This window comes from Neopelma chrysocephalum, unplaced genomic scaffold (genome assembly GCF_003984885.1).
Source record: "Neopelma chrysocephalum unplaced genomic scaffold, ASM398488v2 Primary Assembly neopelma1_69, whole genome shotgun sequence".
Lineage (NCBI taxonomy): Eukaryota > Metazoa > Chordata > Aves > Passeriformes > Pipridae > Neopelma > Neopelma chrysocephalum.
The window spans coordinates 1,596,166-1,616,585 of NW_020897729.1; the positions used below are offsets into that span (position 1 = coordinate 1,596,166).

The 20,420-nt window shown below is 47.2% G+C and overlaps 1 protein-coding gene across 6 annotated transcripts in view; it reads right to left on the minus strand.

Annotated features, from left to right (window-relative positions):
- LPP (LIM domain containing preferred translocation partner in lipoma) overlaps window positions 1–20,420 on the minus strand; it is a 325,524-nt gene that overhangs the window by 291,820 nt on the left and 13,284 nt on the right. For 3 of the 6 annotated variants that reach the window (XM_027685929.1, XM_027685925.1, XM_027685926.1), the window contains exon 2: window positions 6,739–6,844. The gene's annotated coding sequence lies outside the window, so the exon portion shown is untranslated. Of the gene's footprint in view, window positions 1–222; window positions 1,294–3,042; window positions 3,518–3,757; window positions 5,079–6,141; window positions 6,192–6,738; window positions 6,845–20,420 lie in introns of those variants that run through there. The other 3 variants (XR_003534679.1, XM_027685928.1, XM_027685927.1) reach the window with 3 other exon arrangements.

The following is a 20,420-nucleotide window of genomic DNA, read 5'->3' on the forward strand; positions in this document are numbered from 1 at the left end:
GAAAACACGTATTATAAAGCTAATAACAACAGACATTTCTTAAAAGCCTGCACTCCACTCAGATCCCAGGAAGGAGCAGCCTCACAATTAGGTAAGGTGCCATCTGGAAATTTCTGAAGTAATGATACGTGATGGGATCATGTCATGCGCTAGCAACATAGATCAGCTTTATGAAATGCTCAATGCCACTTGGTTTACCTTTAAGCAACTGATGCAGAAATATTTTGTGCTCAGAAAAGTATGACTTTATTAGAGTAAGAGAGATGGGTTTAACAGTATCACTCTGCACAAGGCCTCAAAGTGTTCACCTGTCTGCAGGAGCTGAGCATGAACCATCACATGGAATACTTTTCCCAAACCTGCCACACAGTGCCCTAGTCTCTATGCCTGCACACCAGAATAACGCTGTTTCTCTCAGTCCTCAGGCACAATTTAGTGTTTAAGGGCTCCAAAACCTTTGCCTAAGGAAATGCAAAGTATCAAATGTGCAGAGGCTTGTAACTTTCACCCCTTCCATGCCCACATGTGCTAGCCCCGTGCTATCTGAGGCAGCTTCTCTTACCTGCCCAAGGGGTTCATACCTCCAGCCCTTAGTGCATACTAAACTCCACACAGCACTCCACTCACATAGTGTTAGTGTCACCCCTTTGCCACATCCCATGCAGTGCCAGCCCTGGATCAATCTGGGCAACAGCTGAGATGAAGGATGGGCTGCCAACCAAACCTCTTTACATGGGAGCTAAAGCAAGTCCTCTGCTTTTACACATCGTTAGAAGTCATTTAGAGAAGTTTAAAGGCAGGCATGGAGCTCTCTGAGCTCCCTTGAGGTCCAGTGCCATGGAAGGCTTCTCAGACTCCAGTGTTTACTGGTGCCAGGCTAAAAAACCTTTAGTCAGCTGTATTAATTTACAAGGTCAGCCCTTAATGGCTCTGTTCCTGGAGCAGGAAAAAATCCACTGTGGATCCTGGTTAGCATCAGTGGTCACCGGATCTGTTCAGGTCCTGGAGAAACACCAGATGGAGAGCCCTGGCAGCTGCAGTCCCAGCTGGGCATCGTTCATTCTCCGGAGCAACCCCAGCTCTGCCCAGCACCCATCAGGGAAGGGGGGCATGGGCAGCACGTGGGGAGCTCATCCTTCACAGACCATCCAGCTCTCAAGTCACGTCCTCGCAACGATGGATCAGCACATGAACATTAAGAGTCACAACAGACTTGACAGACTATCACTTCCAGAGCCCTGGTTTACAGCACCCAGGCACTGCTCATCCTTGTCTTCCAACAAACAGCCTGTCCTGGTGAGCAGCAAAGGGAGGAAACTGCGAGGGGAACAGAACATCATCATTTCCAATCCCGCTGTGCTGTTCCCAAAACACCAAACTCAGCCACAAGCAGCTTGAGAAGCCTGGATGCGCCACATCCACGTGCCACCAGAAGCACAGCCCATGGCACGGGGCCACGTGTGCACACGCAGAGGCAAAGCACAGCACACAAGGAGCGACACAGACCACCCTCTCACTGCAGGAATTCCACAGCTTGGCACCACCATGCACAACAGAGGGATGAGTGGCTGCTGGACAAGTTGCTGGGCTGAGACTTCAGGTGTTGTCGCAGCTCCATACACATTCCCAGTGCCCTGTTTCCTAACTCATCACCTCTCCTGCCTGTTCAGGCTGTACATGCTTTAGGACAGCAGTTCTTTCCTTTTCACTGGTACCAAGCTCAGCCCAGACAGGCCCTGACTCCCAAAGCTCCAGTAATCCAAGCAGCTTGAAATAACAAGAAGGAAAATGCAGCTGAAATCTACAAACCCTCAACACATCCCAACTGCAGTCCTTCACCACTTTTTGGGGCCTAGTGCTTTTTATCTCACATCCATCCTCATGCAAACTAAGCCAATTATCTTTCCCTGTTCAGAACAATCCAGACAGTTTTGTACCTCAAGGACCTCCTACAAATCCACATCTCTGGAAAAGCCAAACCTCACAATGAGTATTAATCCCTTTTTAAAAGGGCAAAAGAAAATCAATAAGAGGTTTAACTTTCTAACAAAGGTCTTAAATTTAAAATAAAGAGAGTATGATAGCAACGGGTTTGAAGCAGCCTAAAATACCAGTTAGCTGAGAAGATACAAGGATTACTAACCAGCAGTGGGAACTATAAAGGAGTTGTCACCAATGCCCCTTCCAAAGTAAAAGGATGAAGTGCAGTGCCTTACATTTGCGGTGCAGGAGTGGCAGCTACATAACCCCCAGAGCAGCGTTAAAAGCACTCTATATATGTTACATGCTCCAAATGACAAAAGGAATGCAGGATGGTGGATCTCGGCTCCAGATTCTCCGGCATGGTTTTAGCTGCCATGAATAAAACGGGAAGCAGAGCATCTTCCAGGTTCCCCCCACATCCCTGACTGTCTGGATGAACTGCAGCTTCCTTTCAGGAAAGAGAAAGGAAGGGGGGGGTGAAAAAAGAAAAGAGAAGCAGCCAGCTACAATATCAGACAGATTAAAAACTTCACACTAAAGGAAAATACAGAACAACAGGAAAAAACAGACACTGAAACTTTATCCAGTAGCTAAATATTAACATTTTACACATATTACAGTAGTTAAATATTAACATTTGAGAGAAATATATCCATGCATTATGGAGCCTTTTTAACACACACTCTTGCTTAAGAGACAGAAATTGTACATAAGCTATGTTTTCCTTGCTGACCACATGCATATATTCTCATTTAACTCTACAGTGCTCTGCTGCCTTGCTGCATTAACCAATGAAACTAAAAGGAAGAGCGTGACGGAATGGGAGCTGGCTTAAATTATCTTTATACCTACTCCTGAAGAAACACGTTGCCTTTGAGACCAATCCACTAAGTCATCTTTCCCTATTACAGAAGGTTTCATTGGGTCCCTTGCTGTTGACTGGCGATCCACATGCCTGTCTCCACCAGCAAGGCACACACTTTGATGCAATCCATCTGACTAAACAACACAAAAAAAAAAGTCCCAAGTTGCTTGCTAAAACAGCACCGATGCACTTACCAACATCCAGGCAAGCTCCTTCATTAACACGCTTCCCTCTCGAGCAGATCAAATTTAGAACAAGGTCCAAGAGCAAGAGAGAACTGAAAACTGACCACAACAAGCTTCCAAAACAAGAAAGGGGGGGATAAAAAAAAAAAAAAAAAACCTTACTACAGGAATTCAAATCCTGCTTCCACCAGACCCTGAGTCACCTCCCCTCCCTTGCAATAGATCAGAGCAATGGGTAAACATTTCCAAATATGGAGATCAAAACTCCAAAGGATGTCAAAAAAAAAAAAAAATCACCCTTCTCTCCCTGGCTTTGGCACCAGGATGACTTGCCCCTCTGAAGCATAAGCTGAGCACATTGCCTTTGCTGACCTACACACAGCCTGGTCATGGGGCCCCACGTCACCATCTTGAACTGTGCTTTGGAGGCTACTGGCTTGATGGGTGACACTGCATCTCTGTTCCCTCCCAGGGATGCACGGGAAGATGCAATGGGAGCAACTCCAGGAGTCACTGCCCTTTGCCCCTTGAAAGAAACCTCTCTCTCATCTCTCAACTCATCAGCAGCAAACTCACAGAATTACTTTTTAGAGTGTTTTTGAAGGCAAACAGGCAAACTCAGGCTGTGGTTATAGCACCAATAGCTTGGCATCAGAAAAGGCAAGGCTCAACCCTCTGTCACACCAGAGAGGTCCTGCTGCCACATCCCACACCGGCTGCTCACCTGGCGCAAGGAAATCTCTCCTGATCTGGCTCATCGAGCTGGTGCTTTGTAAAACATGTGTCCCTGCAGAGCCTGCCTGCACACCAGAGCAATATTCCCATGCCAATGCTCCCACAAGCATTGGCTGCAACGGCTGACCTGCAGGCAGCAGGGAAGTGACTACGCCTGCCAGCATGGGACAACAGCCTCCTGGTAGCTGCAGCCATCGCTCCAGGAGCAGGCAGCCTCTCAGGAATGTGCAAAGCACGACATTTTCAAGGGGAACAGGCTGCCGAGGCGAGGCGATCCAACCAGACCAGAGTGATTCCCCAGCACCACCCACAAGATGCTATTGAATTTATAGGAAAGGAATTCCAGAGCTGACTCTGCCCACGTATGGCCAAAACAAACTGTAAAAAGCGACATTATAGTACATCTGGCTTCCACTGGTGCTGAAGCACAGGCTTTGGGAGGAGCTGCGTTGACAGAGGCTCTACAATTACCTCCAGTAACTGAGCAGGGGTCAGGCAGCAAGAGTTTAGCACTCGCTATCACAGATGACAGAAAACATGTAAACCTTTGCTTTGGAAGACAACAAAGTTTTCTGCTTTTAGAATACAAACCACATTTAACTCAGTGTTACACTGCTATCACTGCAAAAAAATAAATCTTGCCAGAGAGCACCAGCACACGTTCATTACACTGGTAGTCCTAAAGGCAGCTTTAAAGAGCCAGCAGTCCAAGTGGCACTAAGTGGTACATCAGGACAACCTCAGTGCACTGGAGGTTGGAACTAGCTCTCGATGGGTAGCTGATCAATTATTCTTCAAAAACCCACTAAAACCTCCCCCAGAGCTGGGTGCTCCAGCTAGCAGCAGGGCTACCAGGAGCTTTCTCCATGGTCAGAAATGGGAGATATTCTGAGCACTGCAGTCACTGTGCAAGAAGATGCTCAAAAAGGTAAGAAGGGTCAGGTAGGTGCAAGTTTTATGAATTCTGACTCGGTTTTCCAGCCCCTTGCAGAAAACAATTCCCAAAGTATTGCTACTTGCAAGGACAAACAGTGGAATGAAGTAGAGAATTATCTAAGTCAAGAAAGGGAGCCAAAGCATGGAAGGGGAACACCTGGAAGAGCATAAACCGCACCACAGGTGTGCACCAGCCCTTACAGCTCTGGGATTCTACAGCATGAACAGATCAAAGTTCACCCTAACAGTTAAATGCCACCACCTCGCCTGCCCTGCCAGCAGGGAAATATTAGCTGTGTCAGCGCGAGAGGAAAGGGCTTACGGAATGGGAGAGGAATGCAGGCTGCAGTGGCACACACGGAGGGGACAGGGAAATGAAACCCAGGGGAATGTGGGTTGCTCACACTGCCTCTGTCTTTGCACAGGGGTCAAGCAGGGTACATTTTATGGCTCTTGGGGTTGAAACCTGGGCCTAATGCTTTTGTGACCTTAGAGGGACTCCCATGTCAGAAACAAATATAGCTGTTAGAGGGGGTGAGAGCTCAGGGGCCTGAGCACATGAGGACAAGCCATTTCCCAGCTCCTGGCAGGCAGCCCAGTGCTGCTTTTCAATATGTGCAAGTTGTACCCATCGGACCGGGAATGAGCACGTGTCTCCTCCGAGCAGCATTTGCTCATAGGAGACCCACAATGCAGCTACTTCCCCAGCTTCACGTTCCCCAAGACAGCACTAGGATCTCCCTTCCATTTCCCAGCTGAAATGGCATTATACCCTCTCCCTTTTTACTGTGCTTACTTTAATCAGAGGTACCAAAGCATGAACTGGTGTACAGCACCTCTGCTGCAGAGCACCTTCTACCCCAAATGACACAGAGGGACAGACACATCTATGTCCATCCACAGCCTCACCAGGAGCTCCCTGCTACATGGCAACACAAATCACCTTCCTTGCCACAGTTCTAAGGCTGGGAAGTGAAATCTTGGGGGCCTGGGAATAAAATCCAACTCAAGCCTCCTGCACAGCAGTACAGATCGTTATAAAGCAGCCGCTGGGTCAGGCGTGGCTAATTTCATTTAAATGACATTACATAAGCAGAAGGATTTGATTCATAAAAACACCTTGAAGGGGCAGAGAGAACAATCTGCCTGGCTTACAGAACACAGGGACTGCTGCAGCATTACAGGGACACAGACCATGTAATGCAGACAGCAAGGACTACGGATGCTCATACATACACATGCACAACTACACACATAAACTCCTGCTCCCCTCCACCATGCACAAAGCAGACTCAGGACTTGCAAGCTGAAGTCCTGTGCAGCCAAAAGCCAGCACAAATGTTTGTGACAGTTCCACAGGCAAAGGCAAAAACCGGGTGCAGGGGAATAAATATAGAATGAAGTCAGGCAGGCAAAGCAGGTGCTGGCTTGTAAAACCTTGGCCAGAAAGGCTTCCCAGGAGGTTGAATCTGGTAGTTTTGCAACAGCTCCACAGAAAGACAGAAGAGACAGAAAGAAAAAAAAAAGAGAACATGAATGCATATGCATTCTTTTATCACCATATATAGCATATACAGACATTTGGTATATACACCCCCAAGCTCTCATATGCCACTGTATAGTACATACTATATATGCATTGCCATCTTTGTTTCCATGTGCCTACACTTGTAGTGTGTATGTGTGTGTGTGTGTATGTATCTGCATTTCTGGTGCATGCATTTGTCATTACCTCCACATCGCCTATCCGTGCGTGCTATGACACGACACATCACTCAACAGAGCATGTCTAAAGCCTCAGCACCATAGCCTAGAATGACTTTTGGACACTCACAGCTTCTCACTGCTGAGCCCTTCCCCACCAAAGCCTCTGGGTGTAAGCACCACTAGGGAACCATCAGTTTGTCTGCTCTTTCCCAATGATCCCACTCCCCCTCCAAACTTTGAGAACCATGGACAAGGTGCCATTGTCAGAAAAGGCATGACATCCTTCTGAGAAGTTGCCCCCTGTGCCTATGAATCACATTTACGTACCAGTTCTCACACTGCACAGCCTTACTGGTGGGATGAACTCAGAGCAGGGCGTTTGGAAACACGCAGGGCTCCGCCAGACTCACGACTTTGGGTTTCTTTCCCAGCCCTGCAAAGAGAGAGACACTTAAGTGATGCACACTGGATGGGCCTCCCGACGGCTTGTCTCCAAAACTTGCAGTTTAACCCACACAACTTCTGGGAAACATAGCATTTTCCTCCCCAGCTTTCTTAAGCAGAAGCCTTCAGACTCCTGGACTCCTTTCAGCACCCCCAAAAGCAAGCCCCACCACCTGGAACTGGGCTAACAACCAGCAATGACTAGAAATGTCAGATGCCAACAGCTTGGCCAACAACTCACACCTTCTCAAGCCACCACTCCTTTACTGCTCTTAATGCCACTGAGAAGGGGGAGGGACAAGGAGATGCAAAATGAGGCATAAAATAAGAGACCAGGATGAATCCATCACTCATCTCCCTGACCTCAGGCACAGTGAGGGAGCTAGAAGGCATCATCTAATGCATTTTGAAGCTCATGGAGTTCATCATTACTGTGAGCAGTAGACCCTCAGCACAGCCTTTTTTCTAAGGAGCTCTGCCCACTGGGGACTGTCTCACTCCTTCCTGTAGCTGAGAAGCAGACACTACCCTTTCTTGATGTGACCAGCTCAGTGTTGTTTTTTCCTTTCTGCAGAAGATGAAGGTATAGCAGAGGGGACAACCAGGCCACGTGACCACTATCTTGAATGTGGCATGCCAGGACAAATGGCAGGGTGCAGCCCACAGAGACCAGCAGCATCTGAATCGCACACTCCTTCCTGCCCCCAGCCAGCATCCCCTCTCAGCCACATGCTGGTCACTCTGACAGCCCTATCTCAGCCCATGACAAGCACAGGCTTGGCCTGTCATCTCAGCTCAGCAAAGTTACTGCTATTTGCTGTTGTAACTATGGAAAGGTTCAGTTCAGACTTGCATTTGTTGTACCTGTGCTGCTCACGAGAGTGCATGTGAGCCCACAAATGTACAACCAACATGCAACAAAACACAAAAGCATCTTGGTGGCTCACAATCCAGGTCCCTCCTCCCTGTCACACAGCGAAATGCCTTCCTGCCCCTGCCAGCACGCCTTGTCTCCCATGCCACACTTGTTGCCACAGCAGCCAGGAGAGCAACAGGGCTCTTGCCTCTCCCAAGCGGTGGAAGATCTCCACTATGCCAACACCACAAGAGCACACAGACTTTCACCCTGTCCCAGCTCAGTCCCATAGTCCCTGTGGTGGCACCCAGCCCTGATTCCCCACAGGGACGGGCAGGTATAAAAGTTCCCAGGACCATCAATGCTCCCCTCAGGTGTGATGAGGACAAATTCAACTGGAGATTGCAATGGCCTCTCCCACTCATTGCAGGCTTGGGATGAAGATGAGTAACTGCAGGGTTTTACTGCTGGTGAACTCAGCCAAAAAGCAATTTTTCTTCATCCATCAATGAGGAGACAAGTACAAGCAAATATTATGGTTTTGCATGTTTACTTTTCATTTAAAAATGATGTAGAGTTACATACAATTTAGGTCCTTCCCACAGGCTCCTGGCAAAATGCCCTTCGGTCTTATCTGCAAAGGCAGAAGACAACAACATTCCCCTCTGGTTCCAACACCATTTCAATTCAACTCACAACAGCACCTCCAGGAGCTCCAGGTAAGACAATACCTCTTGGGAACCAACCTGTGTTTAAAAAATCTTGGCTCAGGATTGTGTCTCTCAGGTTTAATTCACGAGACGTTTACAAGATCAGTGATAGGACTTCGCTAATTGAACTGTGTCTCCCTGGCTTTACTTTCCACACCAGCTATCCCAGTCACCTTGTGACATAATGATCAGAAGCAGTTCATTCACCTACTGGCTGACAATATTGATGCTGTATTGTTGACAATAAGAACCAGTATTTCTCAAGAAAAAAATAAAAATTTAACACACAAGGAGAGTATAGAAAGCACTTTTTCCTATTTGCAGATTTAAATCTAAAACCAGTAGTTTACAATGCCTGAATTTAAGCATCAATCCTCTGTTATGGCTCGAGTTTTCTTAGATTGTTCAGATTTTTCAGGAATGGATAGTTGAAAACCTCTGCAAGAATTCCAAGTTTCAAAGAGCAGCAGTCAGCACTTTCAGAAAAGCATAACTTTACTGTGGCCACGTAGAAATGGAAGTAACCAGACACCTCAATCCATTTAAATAACTTCAGCAAGTGCTAATTACAGTTCTCACAACAGCCTGGTTGAATGGCATCTGTTTTTCTAACTACTCAAAAGCTGCACTCACTTTTAATTTCCTTTACACTTGAAAGTGTTACCAATATTCAGAGCCTGTGTAATATTATTATTGTTTTTTAAATCAGTATAGCTGTACTTGTTGAAGCCCAAGTGCAAGCACCAGTTGAACTGGGATAAAGCGGCCTCATGCTGGGATCCTTTGTTCCATTCCTTCATGAAGCAGATGGCTCAACCTGACAGCCACAAGGAAAATTGTCATTTTAACTGTTCCAGTCACCAATTTTTAAGCACAGACAAGCTCTCAGCCAGTCAGCCATCAGCACAAACTGACATGGGTCCCCCCTGCATGATTGGCAGGTGCATGAACAGTTCCCCAGACGCCAACCTCATTCAATCTGACCTTTTCATTTTAAATGAAAACCACTTAAAAGCCTGCCCTGTTCTGACACACGTCTTTTTATGTCTTTCCCGCTCTGTGCCAATATATTTGTTATTTGCTGGCCAAAGTTCCCAAACTAAGAAATCTCACGTTATCTCCTCCACTGCCAGAGCCCTGACCCCTCAGGCGCTCTGGCCACCACCAGCACCAAGGGAGCCATCTGAGGTCTCCACATTCTCACACACTGGAAAATTGGACCCCTTACATACTCCCCTCAATTTGGAATCCAAATCTGACTTAAAATTCAGCTTATATAAATCAGTAGCATCACACTTGAACACAGCCACACGGAGACAGGGGCTCCTCTTTCTACCCTGGGACACTGACACACGCAGGATCCAGCCCTAACAGTTTTCTGTGTTTGCTTCTCAGGCTTCATATATTAAAATTAAACTGCTCAATTCAAAGTTATCTAATAAAAAGATTACACAAGACAATAAAAGCTGGAGACGTGTTTCCTCTGCTCTGCTGCCAGCAGCAGCACCTGCTCAGGGAGTCACCACTACGAGCAGCCTGGTTGCTGCCTTTTGGGAGGCCAGATCCTGTGCTGGTGCAAAGCAGTGGCTGTGAATGGCGAGTTTCAGTCCTCAAGGAAGCACACACCCCTCATAGATAGTACTCGGCATGGGGCTGCTTCCAAATCCACCACAACCCATGTGTCAAAATTAGCCATAATGGGACTTACAACTTCCGAGCTCCTGGTCCAGCTCTAGTCCTGGAGGAAGGCTGATGCCGGCCACAGCACAGACGATCAGCTCCAAGGGGGAAAATGAGCTCCCATAAACTCCCTGGCAGCCCCGACGTGCTGCAGGGCACAGAGCCTGGTGCTACAGCATTGCCCTGCAGGAGCCACAAGGTCCTGCAGCAGGGGACAGGCTTAGGGACCAGGGGACACATTTGTGTCTTTGCTGCCACACTTGATTTCCAGGTTTGTTCTGGGGTTCATTAAATGTGACTAAAACAAGAGGGGGAATATGAGTTAGGAGAGCGGGGGGAAAAGGAGGAGAGAACACTCCAGCTGCACACTAGCACAGAAGGAATAGGATCCAACTTGCACTGAAGGGATGGCATCCCACTCTCCCAGAGATTGCTGTATTATAGAAAATGAAAAGATCATTTGGAGCAGAACAGATTTAAACAGAGGCTGAGCAAGCTGCGAGACAGCCCTACCTAAAATATCCCAGCAGCCAGGAGTCACCCTGAGCTGGAACCACTGGGCCACGATGGTTGGGAAACAACCCAAAAGCAGGATCAGCCACGTTGCACTCCTGTTATTTTAAATGCCCAAAGACAGAAAGGAAAAAAGGGTGGCTAAGGAACGAGAGGAATCAGCACATCTGTGCCAGAAAGCCTGCGGGTCCCAAGCTGGAGCAACCTTTCAGCAGCTCCCCATCACTGCCAGCAGTGCTGCCTGTGATTTACATGTCTGTAACTGACACCAGGATTGGATCCCGTATTTTCAAGCACAAACTACTGGCCTCACACTATTTGCACTCCCACAGTCTACTGGAAATGGAAGATTTTTCAAAACAGCTTCACTGATTTTTATTTTCACTTTTTTCTTTTTGCCCCACCATTTGCTGTCTGGATTTCACTAAGCCTGGTCAGAGAGACCCTGAGCAAGAGGAGGGTAGTTATACTTTCTCCCTCAAATGCAGCCCAGCTTCTTGACCAAACAAGGATAATAGACTTTGTTTTCAAGTACTCATGCAGTATCAGAGCAACACAGAGCCTGGGTTTCAAACAAAGGACAATATTTTGCAATCCAAAAAAAAAACATGCCATTTGCCCACTCCCCAAGGAATGGCCATCCTCACCAGGCAGCACCGGCAGAATGCTGCCCTAACACACCACTCACATCTTAAGGTGCTCGGTCAAGAAAACCAGACTGACAGTGCCCAGGAGAGCAGAGAAGTGCTGTGCCCCAAGATACAGGGGCAGGAAGGGGCCTGGCTGTCCCCACTCCCAGCCCAGGGTCTTCTGCAGCCCACCTTTAGGCTGAGATCTCCTAGGGCAGAGATGGCATTTTAGTGCACGTTTGCTCTGCCAAGTCTAAGGGGTTTATTATAAAGTTTTATTATAAAGGATGATGTTCCTTTAACCATTTAGGTTTTAAATGGCCAGAATTTGAAGGCAGAGGACACCTTCTCCAAAGCTTGCTCAGGTGCCACCACCATGAAACCCTTGGCACCATGGCAGGCCCTCTTATCACTGTCCTTAAAGCCATTTGTAAATGAAACTTTTAAAACTTAGAGCCTACATGACCAGAGAGTCTTCGTGTTCAAGGCTTAGATTTTATCCAGTTTTGGCCAGATCATTTGAAAATAGCAACAAATAGCTGGCAGGCAACTGGAATCCACACTCCTGTGCCCACGTGGTCAGCCTTGGTATTTTTGAAAGCCTTATAATTCATGGAGACGTTTAAAAAGCACAATCAACCAGGACAAGTAAATCTCTCTGGTTTAGAAATGTTTGCCCCCTCCAAGCATTAGCCATCCTCTTTCACCTTTATATCCTAATAGCAAATCAACCCAGTTTCAGCCTTGGAACAAATACCTTCAGGTGGGATGAGGAAATATTAAAAACAGAAAAGTTTCTTGGGCTTGCTGCTCCTCTTTCCAAACACCTGGATAAAGAGGCCAAGGAAGCATACTCCTTCAAGAAAAAAAAAGGAAAAAGCCTGGATGGGGCACAGAGGCCTAGGTAAACATGGACACGAGGCAATAAGCCAGCAGAGTGTGAAGCAGCCTCACCACTGACTGCGTTTCATGAAAACATTTTTGTTTTCAACAAATGTTTTTATTATCACAAATAGAAAAATAGGAAAAAACCCAAGGTTTTTTTCCTTTACAAAACAAGAACTGAGTTGCAAGCTGACGTTTCCTCAGAAAGCTCCATTTTGAGAACAGAGCCATTTATTCCAAATATAGATAAAAAATTCTGGACCAATTCTGACAAGCTCTAATAAATGTTCTTATTACATCTGAAAACTAGGAGGACCACAGATGCCTGTGTATGCATCCGCCTTCTGAACAAGAAAGTACCATTACTTCCATCATAGATGGGGACTGAGATGCAGAAAATACATTCAAAAGCTGGTTTAGTTCCTAAATTACCCCAACTTCAGCTGGAAGCCAGACTCCTCATCGAATCTGACCCTTATACGAGAGGAATAAAAAAGAAAAAAAATATTATGGGCAGTGTTTGAGGCTATGCTTCATGCTTTTCCTCCATGTGACAGGGAAACTGGCCTGCCACCACAGAGCCCCCACTCCCAGTCTGGGATGGGGAGGGATGAAGGCGAGTGTGCTGCCCCTTGCTTTGCTGTGGGATGACACACCTTTGCTTTGTGGGATAACACCCATGCTGTCACCATCACACAGAGCCACTGGACTTTCACCACAGACAAAGGTGTTGCCCCTCTTCTTCCCCAAAGGACACCTGAACGACACCACCACCATCCCTGAGGTGTGCAAATCTCAGCCTGACACTAATAACTGGAAAAAAAGGAGACTAAGAAGGTCTCCAGCTCACACAGCAGGACAGTGGGAAGGAAAGGCAATCCTAATGCCCCGGCTCAGCAGGAACGTGCACATGCCATCCCACAGCATAGCTGCCAAACGCCCATCTATCTCAGCACAGCAACCTGGTAATCTCCCTGCAGGATGACACACAGCTCCACACACTTCCCCTGCACCCCCAAAGGTGACAGAGGTGAGGACAGCACATGGCTGCCTGGCACCCAGCCCTATACACACTCCCATCCTCCTGGCTTAGGCTCAAGCAAAGGGAAGGTGGCAGAGCCATCACCTCGTGCAAGAGAACCAGCATACAGACTTCCATGGGAATTTTGCAGAGTATCCTCCCATCAAAGGAGCTTAATTAATTGTCTGTAAAAGGGGACTGTGATTTATCACATAACTTTTCAGCACAGTAAGTGCAAGTATTGTCACATCTTTCCTCTTCTTAAAAATAAAGGATAAAAAGGCTTTAGTCCCTCTATGCCATTGTACCTTGTTGACCTGAGAAGTATATACACTAGACTTGCACTGCATTTCCTTTATTATTTGCCTACAGCATCAACAACGACCGTAAAATTGAACCCCTGGACCTGTATGATTTGGTTCACTTTTCCTGTTTCTCAGTGAAAATAAAGAGGCTTCTGGTTTGCAGAATGGCAAAGTTCGCAATTACACATCACTCAGCACCCTTACTGGATCTCACTGGTGCTCACAGGGAGAGATCGTGCTTCTTACCATGTACCTGACAGTTTCACAGCACAAAGTTTTCTTGGCTACTAATTCTCTGTATTCTTCCAAGAGTTTGCCACATGATATCCTCCAACCAGCTACACCAGAGCGCTGTATTCCAGAAGAGCACACATCTATTTGTTTGAAACATTAGCTACTGTGTGTGAGTGCAACATCACACCAAAGGTACAAACCACTCGAGACCAGGAAAGGTCTCTCCAAACTTCTTCTGCCTCGCTGGTGTGATTCACAGGAGCACCTAACAGCATAACACCACCGTCATACCTGTCCTCACCTACTCCTACCCTACGACACTAGGCTTGTCAGCAGGAATTTTGTCACCAGCCCTGAAGCCAGCACTTGTTATTGAGCCAAGTGTTTTTATTTTTCACTTGGTGATGGGGAAAAACAGAAGGGAACTGTAGAAGCTTTTGGAGACAAAGATCTCTCCAGGACTTGCCAGACAATATTTTCAAAAGACTGACTTGGCACAGCATCAAGGAAGCTGGCATCCAACGTGCTAGCAAGACCAGCTCCATGCCAGCCATCAGCCAGGCTCAAGGAGTGACTGCAGTCAGGAAGACAGACTAATACTGCACCTCTCAAATGGGGTACAGCCATGTGCCTGGTCACCACCCAAGAAGGAAACACAGAATAAAATGGGGGGGGGAACCTCTTTGAGCAACTGCAACATCAGTGGCCAAGCACAAGTCAGCACATGCCAAGACTGACCACGCAGCAGTGCGTGAGATACCACAGTTGGCCCTCAGCCTAGAAACAGGAGACACCCGTGGGAGGTTGCGTGGGAAGAGCTGGTAAGAGAAGACTATGTCCTATCAAGGCTGTGAATCTGAACGTTGCACAGAGGCTCAAAGCAGTCTCACATAAGCCATTTGCCCATAGCCACCATATATCGTTACTACCCCCAGAAACACAGATGACTTGATCACCAGGTCTTTATGAGCATTCACAGAGACCAGAGAAGGTCAAGAGAGCCATCACCCAGGAACAGGGGACAAGCATAGTGAGCTCAATGGAAATTTGACAGGCCAAAAATGACTGCAGTCACAGAGGACCAGGGAGAACTCGCTTGTGTCGCCCTCTTTTTCTGAGGTTCTCAGAGGTGACAAAACCTCTGACCTTCGATTAAACCATGCTACTCTCACAAGAGGGGGCGACTTAGGGGCTCAGGAACTCAATAAGAAACTGTTTATCTCAAGGTCATGGGTTCATACCCTCTTCAAGTTCTCTTTTCTTAGTCAATTAAAACAGGAGACTCGATCTGCATTAAAAAACCCGTTGCTAAGGGCACAGCCAGATACTGCCTCATCAAACAGGCAGATTAAGAAAATACGGCCCCATTGCTGCTCCTTGCACATCCCACAGCAGAGCACAGAAACTTTGGGAACACTCCCTGTATAAAGTGAACAAGACTCACTTTTGTACCCAAGGTAGAAAAGCAAAAGGGGGGATTGCAGACGAGTGGACACAGCTGCCATCACCAACTTCCACAGCAGGTCAGGCACATCCATCTACGGAGCATTATGAGTGGAACTGATCCTGCCCCAGCCTTTGAACCTAGTCCTGGGAGATTCCTGTCCATCCCTGTATCACTCCTTTGAGAGGAAGGATGTTCAGCCAATGACTGCTGCCCAGACAGCAATTCCTCCTACCCAGCTGACACTCAGAGGCCTAAGCCCCATCACAAGGTAACAGTGGGAATAAACAGCAAATCTGGAGAATTGCTTCTGTCTTTGCACCTACAGAGCAAACAGCAGTCACAGAGCTCCAGGCCCTGCTTCCAGGGAGCCCAAGCACTTTGAACTGGACACCTTTCAGCCCTCAACCCAGCAATGACATTGGACAACCCTGCCCATTTGCACTGAAGGAGCACAAGGAACACAAACACTTGCATGGACACTCAGGACTAGCTGAAAGGAGAAGACCCTCTGCCCTCCTTCTGCTGCAGGCCCAGTCCCAGTCATGGCAAAAATATGACAGAGGCAGAGGCTGAGCAAACAGAAAGGAGAGAGGACACCTTCCCCAAAGCAACATGTGAATCAAAGTTGATGTGTATCTGAAACCAATTACTGACAAAAACCAAACCATCTAGGAACTGGGGTTCCAGGTAGTGAGTACACACAGTCAAAACCTTTTTCTGTTCTTGTTGGTTTTTAGCCCATAAAAAGTCAAGATAAAAACATGCTTCAACACACAGGGTGCACACTCACCTCTGTCACCTTTAATGGCTTTCCACTGAGAAAACACCCCAAATGCAATTATTAGGCTCATAAAATTTTTTATCACCCCATTTTTTTCCTATACTTACCTTTTGGTCCAACAGTAGACAAAGGATTCAAGCACAAACTCCCTGTGCACCAGAACAGAGCTGCTGGCCCTTACAGGGCCCATCCCATGCATCATGGCCAGTGAAAAGTAACATGGCAAAATGAAGGGGTTTGGAAACAGATAGGAAGCCATCAGTTTCCTTCCATTCACCAAAAATGGTAATTATTTTGGAGAGGACTACATACCCTTTTGGCTTTTAATTAGTGGCAAACCAAGTTAACATCGGTTCATACGAGCAAGAAACTATTAGAGGCTACAGATCCACAACCAAGGAAAACAAATCTGTACCAGTCCTTCAACCCCAGAATAACTTCTGATTGTCAAGCATAGTTACCACGGGGATGGATAGCTTCTCCTGCAAGCTCCTCACTCAATTAAACTAATGCAGACAAAAAGGCCAGGCAGCAGCAGCCGGCAGCACGGGGCGAGTCGGATGCACGCACTTGATGCAGTGAAGTGACCGCTGCAGGTTCACAGCGATGAGGGACAGGAGGAGCAGTCCACAGCCTCTGTCATCACAGGAGATACACAAGGCTTGTCCTTGAGATGCTGAATGGCAAAAACTGGCAGGATCTGTGACCTGAGGAGACTTCAGGAAGTTTTAACTGAGAAGACAGAAGCACACCCTGATATAGAGAGCTTCATGGAAACTGAGTGAGGAAATACCTAAGCAAAGTCCTTGATTTATTAGTAATCCAGGACTATCCTACTGCTGCCCCCACTACTCCATTTAGCAGCCTTATAATTATGACTCTGTCAGAAAAATCAGGACAGCCACACAGCCAGAGCACAAAATAGAGGCCAGGAGAAACAAGTATGATCCTCAGTCCTTCTTGAGAACTTCTTGAATCACAAATTGGAGACTCCAGAGACAATTCCAGCATAAACAGCCACTTCAGCAACACACATCCACATAACCTGCTTGACCTCAGAGGTGTTAGAGCTTGCAACTACACATTCACCCTTGGGGAAAGAGAGGGAGGCAAGTAAAGGATGCAGGCCAACCAGGAGCATCATGACTTCTCACACAACCACCAAGAAGGTGGGTGCATCAGCACATGAACAAAGGTAGGCAGCAAGCAAAATCCACAGTTCTTTCCTTTCAACTAGATTTTAATAAAGTTTGAGTCTGTAAACATATTGTTAAATTCCATTCCCCCTCAAAAACTAAAGGAAGTTGTGCCTTTGGTGTCAATGTAAGACCAGTCAGGCCCTTGCAGAGCAGCCTGAGGCAGTGGCAGCAGCTGCCCTGCAGAGCTGAGCCCACACAGCCACCAATCCATACAGCTCCAATGGGCTCTTTCAGCAGGTGTTACTGGAATCCTGGGCATCTCTCTAGCAAACTGCAATGATACTTAACTTCCTTATGGGCTCAGGAGGCTGCCAAACATCTGCTGGGATTAGCTGGTTCGTGTTTGTGAAGTGCACACAAATGCTAGAGTAAGGAAGGGGCTGACCTATTTATGGATGTGAATGCTGGACCAAGACCCAAACCCACATACTGTATTTGCACATATGGCTGTATCTCCCCTGACAGATTTTACTGTTTTAGGATGGAGACATGAGATGTCACCTATTGCCTACAGCCTGCTTCTGGTCACTGCTAACTTGAGTGAGTCATGCTGCTCCCCTCCTCTGCTTTGCCTCATCCAAATGCACAACTGATTTTTGCTAACAAGCTGGGCAAGTGCAGCTCCACCAGGAGCCCCCATGTTGGGGTTGCCCTCTGAAGCAGAAACCCACCTTCCCTCAAGCCTCCATCCCATTCTCTGGAGTCCTACCAGGGCTGCAGATCACACTCACAGCCCACAGATCTCCAGCAGGCTCCCAAACACCAAGCTGCAGCAGATCAGCCACCCAAATTCCTTGTGGCAAGGGACTTTGCATCAAGTTTCACATTCCACTTGGGTGTCCCTCCCTCACCCAGAGGCCTCCTGTGAGTGAGGGCTGAGGAATGAGACAGTGAGCATGCACAGCTCAGAAACCACAGTGATAAACAGCCATGAGGGAAATGAAGTCGCCAGGAAGGATGGGGAAGAGCCCAAGTAGGTTTCAGATCGAACGGTGTACATTTGTTAAAGGGATTATAGGTGGCAATGGCTTGCGGTGGCAGGGCCACAGGAGCTGTACGTTCCCATGACCCAGAATTGCTTTGCACCAAGTTGCAAGTCCTAAATATACAGCTTTGGTCTGCCAGAAGCTACTGCTCCCCTTCCCTCCACAGACACATTTTAATACTTATCAGATCTTCATCTTAGTCATGTTCTGCTAACAAACACTTTTTACATCCTTTTCATCTTCCCTCATCATCAGTCACTATGTCCCCAAGTCAATCATTCTGCTTTTCTCTTCCCATTCTCCACTTTGTTTCATCTCCCAGGGCAGGACCTCCTCAGACCCAGATGTCACTCCATGGGTGCAGCCTGTGCTCTCTGCTTGGGTTCACAGGACTTTGATGCACACAGTTTGCCACTCATTACTCTCCTCTGAGTACCAAAACAAGTGGCAGGTTCAGCCCAAGATGCTACTGGTAAAATTTAGAGATATGGACAACACAAGAAAACGTTGGCTATGGGATAAGGAAGCAAAATGAAGGACAAAAGGAATATACCAATACCATACCCAGAATTACTCATGTCTTTCATTAGACAAATAGGCCTTGTCTTTCTGGAGATCAAGAGCATCTGGAATCACTTTCATTACATATCAGGTAGAATTTGCACAACCAAAACACGCAAAAAATACACCCACTGTAGCAGGTGCATCTACCAAGAGAGTTGAAACTAAACCAGATGAGCCAACGCGCAACTTTCTAATAATATACACAGCTACCTTTGTACATCCAGCTGCACCCATGGAAGTGGGCACACCCTTAATCAGGTATGGATCAAATCACCTGAGATATAAGAAATTTATCCAGAGCTGTTGCTTGTGCCTCACTGCCCTCCACCTTCAAGGGATGGGGAACAGCCAACACAGACAGACATCTGCCCTGAAGCCAACAAAGCTGGACTAGATTGCTTTTGCTTGGACTTCTTGCACACGACAGCATGACCTAAGACCTAAAACACCACCTCAGGTGTGCAGATGAATACGGATTGAAGGCTTGGGCTATGGCATCCAGGGAAGCAGTGTGGTGTGGATATGCGTACAACAGCCCGGCAAGCAGCCTAGAGAGGGTGGGGGCTACCAGCATAGATGATCATTGTAACACACAAGAGCATGTATCCTCTCTATCCCATCCCAGGGTAGAGTACAGCAAGGCAATCACACAGCAGTGCAAAGGTGAGGTGATGCCAACCCATCTGCCCTGCATCCTCAGAGACATTTGATACCTCCCTGCAGAAACAGTGCCCACAACACACTGCATGTAGGTTGTGTGTGCAATGAGGACATGGGAGCCAACTTCATCCAGAGTGACTTAAAAATGAACACCCCGTACAAAAATCCTTGTATGTAGCAAGGCAACGAGCTCTGCTCTAGTAGCTCCTTCTCTCATGCTACGATGTAGTGCTCAAAAATTTCTTTTCCTAAACTAACTTCCCCAGCCTCCAACACACCCCAAGTTCACAGCTCTCCCACGCAACAGAGCAAAACACACCGTGCCAAGCCATGGAAGGAGGCATGCAGGCACTCTGTGAGCTGCCATCCTTTCACCCAGACACTTTGAGTACCTGGGTGGGCAGAGTGCCTTGGAAAGACATGCTCATTTATATTGTTTTAAGTTCACCTCCTGCTCTGGCCTCAATCCCAAACCTCGGATGCAGAGGGAGACACTCAAAGGGGCATTACATTCCAAGTACCCCACACTCATTCCTGCAGCAACACAGAGGTCCAAGGCATCACTGCTAACTTCCAAAATATGCTTCTAACCCACAGTTCATCACTTAATGCCACTGTTAAAAGCTTGCAAATGTCTGCACCACTCACATTATGATCTGCTGCACTGTATGAGGCTGACTCTTTAGTGCAGCAAGGCTACGGTCACACTACATGCTACAGCAGAAAATAAGTCAGACATCTCCTTAGGTAACTTTAACCCTTCTGCTCTTCAGTTGTTCCCCATCTGTCTGCCTTGAGGGCAAATCAGGATTTGGGTACAGGACAGTGCTAAAACACTTGCTTATCTTCAAGCACACAAGTAGCTGCAGAGTTCAGCTGGATTACTCATACACTTGAATTTCAAACTTACTATGCAGAAGATTCACCAAGACCTCCTTAAATGGCAAAGATGCAATGCCGTGTTTTCCAAGCTCAGCTCTGTGCATCCCAAAGAACTCGAAAAAGAAATGGATTCTCTGAAAAAGCACCGAAGTGGAACTGTTCTAGGGAAGGCATAATTCTCATTCTCCCAAAAAACAGCCTACAGGATCAGAA